Source organism: Schistocerca americana, chromosome 3, assembly GCF_021461395.2.
Source record: "Schistocerca americana isolate TAMUIC-IGC-003095 chromosome 3, iqSchAmer2.1, whole genome shotgun sequence".
Classification (NCBI taxonomy): Eukaryota; Metazoa; Arthropoda; class Insecta; order Orthoptera; family Acrididae; genus Schistocerca; species Schistocerca americana.
In genome coordinates this window covers 944,647,953-944,652,264 of record NC_060121.1, presented here as the reverse complement: position 1 = coordinate 944,652,264, position 4,312 = coordinate 944,647,953, and the positions used below count along the sequence as shown (strand labels likewise).

At 36.2% G+C, this 4,312-nt stretch overlaps 1 non-coding gene across 1 annotated transcript; it reads left to right on the top strand.

Annotated features, from left to right (window-relative positions):
- Positions 1 to 4,026: 4,026 nt before the first annotated feature.
- On the top strand, positions 4,027 to 4,101 carry Trnas-uga. The gene has a single exon. It is a non-coding gene; the product is annotated as a tRNA-Ser (tRNA).
- Positions 4,102 to 4,312: the final 211 nt, after the last annotated feature.

The following is a 4,312-nucleotide window of genomic DNA, read 5'->3' as shown; positions in this document are numbered from 1 at the left end:
TCTTTTACTTTGTCAGTAAGTGGTTGATCAAAATCTCTATCAGTTGTATCATTACTCCACAAACCATCATCATCTATACAACTTTTTTCTTCCCCAATGTCAAAACCACATATTCTATTAGCAGTTGTTCAGTTCTTAAGTGTAACATAGTATAACCAGAAACATGTGTATTTGTACTGGTTAAATTTACCCTCAACTTTACCCAATCAAATGTTACATTGTTTTTCAGTATCCAGTCCATGCCAAGCAATATCGCCTCATTCAGACCACCGTCTACCAGGCACCCTTGCTCAAAAACTGCACTGTCAACATGAAATGTGATTAAAACTTAGTTTATAACTTTACTAAACTTGTGTGTAGTGCATTTAATCCTAACTCCCATTATACGAAATTGACTACTCAGAACACCGCTTAACTCTATCCCTAAACTTTTCAGAAATAATAAAAATTGCACTACCTGTGTCAATCAAACAATAACCATGCCAATCACCAACTGTGATTTTCATGTATGAACTACCACACAAATCCTGCTGTTCACTAATATCAATTTTTCTAAGCAAATCATCCTCTACATCTTCAAGATATAAATCCTTCTGCAAGTGGTTCTCATTGTCACTAGATAGCAGTATGGGACAAAGTGTGCCTGTGTCATAAATAACTTCTAATGCTTGATTGGATTCACAAGATGGACCTGAATAGGTGTGCTCAGTAGTGTTGGAAGTAAAATGTCTGAGAATGTTCAATAAACTATCTGAACAGAAATCTGACTCATCTTTACCAACATCTCGAAAATGTTCAATAATCCTGTAATTTACCTCACAATGCTGTGTTCTGATGTCCTGGCATTCACACAAACTAACACTAATGTCAACTGGAACAGGTTGACCATCCTAAGCCTCACAATGGCCTGGCCATGATCAATTACTTCAACATAAGCCATACCATCCACCTCTTCCACAGTAGGTGTAACAGCTTCAGCATTAACCACTAGCTCATTAGTGATGACACCACTCGCCCGGGTGTCAGACGCTTCCACCACTACTGACTCTGCCCATCACAATTAGCTACAAAAGTCTCCTGCTCAGGGTACTTTAAAATACCAGTACCAAAGTAATCAATGCCAACATCAACATCTTCCACAAAACATTCAGAGTTAAACAATTTTACTAAAACTCCTTCAAGTTCATAAGGAGAACAGTACATTTCTTACCATTATACATCTTTTTAATTATAACATCCCAAAACTTACTTTCAAAATTAGTTGTATTAACACGGTATTATCATCATCACTGAAGCTGTTACTCGATCAGGATGGCGCAGAGTAAAATTGTAACATATTCAAAGCCACGAAAACTGATAGAAATACGAGACTATTATGTGCGAAATGTTTAAAAAATGGTGACGATAAGGACAATCTGTGCTACTGGTGCGCTGTAAAAGTAAATAACTGTAAAGGTAAGTTTACATGATGAAAAACGAAGAACTGCATTTTGGTGTCACATGGCGATCACAAACTTGTAACGGACTCAGCATCGAAAGACAAAATAATTAAAGTGTTGCAAGAGGATAGAAATGTTCTGTTAGCGAGAATCAGCGACTTAGAACGAGAACTAAGCAAATATGTAAGCAGTGAAAAGTGGTGTACCGTAAAAAGTGCGTCGAACACACACAATTTAAAATCGCAACTAAAGATGCACTCGTGTTATAATGTATCTGCAACGCCAACAGCATCCAGAAAAAGTGTGTCTAAACAAGTAAGTGCACTTTCAGATAAAGAAACTGTTCTGATGTCAGCTAGTAAAGAGCCAGTGCAATGTGTAAGTGTAACTGAAGGCAGTGTTTACACGGCAATCGGCGAAAACGAAACTGTAATGAACGATACCAATAGTGTTCCAGAAGATAAAGCACCTGAACATACGAAACAAAGCTACGAGTTAAGGAATGCTGTACGAAATCCGAAAATTTTGATAGTGAGTGAGAGCCAAGGCAGGTACTGCAGAAACATTCTGGAGACAAAAGTAGACACAAAATATGACATTCAAAGTTTTATTAAAGCAAATGCTCCTCTCCCTGAAGTTTTTAATCGAATTGACAAATTAGCAGAAGACTTGAATCCGAGTGATACTCTTACATTAATGGCTGGGACGAACGATACTGAAGAATCCTACAACAACATTGTGGAAAGCATTGATAACGTGTTACCAAGTGTTCTCCAACTCAGTAACAAGACAAATATCATTCTGTAATCCAATTCCCAAAAGATTCAACAAAGAATATATCAACAAAAAAAAAATCGACATGGTTAATCATCATTTAGTGCAAACAGTGAACTGTTCAAAATCTTGCAACAAAAGTAGAATATCCATAAACTTTAAAATGGGAAGACTGTCTCGTGATAAATCCACACGTCACGGATTCCACTTGAACAGACAGGGGAAGGAGCAAGTATGCAATAGACTGTCTTCGTTAATTAAAATTAACAATCGTACAAACCAGATGCATTTATCTCTGAATCGACCAGTGTAGCTGAAGACATCAGTGTTTCACCAAAATAAATACAATGTGAAACCAGTGCAATACAAGTGCCTAAAATGAAACAAATGCTACTTGGCAAGTGGATTACCATTAGAAGCACCACAGCACACGAAAGACAGTGTCCAGAATCCACGGAACCAACTAGCAAGAAGATATCACCCACACCTCAAAACAAGGAGGATTTTTACAACTAACAATACTAGATGTAAAAAAGAGGTAAGTGGTCAAGCAAGACACAATATAGTCCCTGCTTCACACTTTAAATTGTTCCATCAGAATGTTCAGTCTCTTTACAATAAACTGAATGAAATACAACTCTTGTTAAATGATATGAGTGATATTTCTGTTTTATGCTTTACTAAGCACTGGCTAAATAAAGACATGATAGAACTAGCACACCTACCTTAGTTCAAATTAGCTGGCACAGTTTGTAGAGAAGTGTTCAGGCATGGTGGTAGCTGCATATATGTTCGAGAAGATATAGACTTCACTAACATAACCAAATTTGACAGCTTATCTAAAGAAAGAGACATAGAACTCTCAATAGTAGAACTGCCAACTAGAAATTCTGTAATCATCTGTGTATATAGGTCACCAGATGGCGATAAAAAGTTTTTTATAATCATGTGGAAGACCTGTTAAGAGGATTTCAATACCCTAAAAAAAAATATTATCATATGTGGAGATTTCAATGTTGATTTCTCCAAACCCAGTAAATTTAAAGATGAAATCAAAGACTTACTGAAGTCGTTTAACCTAAAACCAACTACAACTAACCAAATTCATATAACCACTACTTCTGCAACAACCATAGATAAGGTGTTTGTAAATACAGATAAATATATCCGCAACACACATACTACAAACACTGGATTTAGTGATCACAATGCCCAAATACTAACAATAGCTATTCCAGGAATCATGAAAGCCCAGAAAACTAGAGCTATTGTCAGGAAGTTTAATAATGAGAACATAGATTACTTTTGTTCTCTCTTGAGAAGAGAATTCTGGATTGACATTTACAGTTCAAACAACACAGATGACAAGTTTGATAAATTTATGGCCACATACAATTTTTTTTAAAAAATAGCCTTTCCTAAACAAATGTCACTTATAAATTCTGTACACAAACCAAATAAATGGATCACAACAGGAATAAAAATATCATGCCAAAATAAAAGGAACTTATAGGAATACTCAAAGCAAACCACAAATCCTGTATTTATCAACTACTTTAAACAATATAAACAAATACTTAGACAAGTTATAACAAAAGCAAAGAAAATGGAAAATGACAAACAAATAAAAAATTCCAGGAATAAGACTAACGTAAGCTGGAGTATCATAAAAAGAGAAACAGGTACTACATCATTAGCCCACAAAAATATAGAACTTCATAAAAACAACAATAAAGGAGAGCTTCTGTAAAGTTTGGAAGGTAGGAGACGAGGTACTGGCAGAAGTAAAGCTGTGAGGACAGGGCGTGAGTCGTGCTTGGGTAGCTCAGTTGGTAGAGCACTTGCCCGTGAAAGGCAAAGGTCCCGAGTTCGAGTCTCGGTCCGGCACACAGTTTTAATCTGCCAGGAAGTTTCATATCAGTGTACACTCCGCTGCAGAGCGAAATCTCATTCTGAGAATAATACAGTAATCAGCTCTACAGTAGTGGCTAATAAAATTAACTACTACTTTTCTAATGTAGCACACCACCTGATTACCAAACATTACAACTCACAACCAGACAGTAATACACTCCAGTCAGATACAAAAATTCTTACAA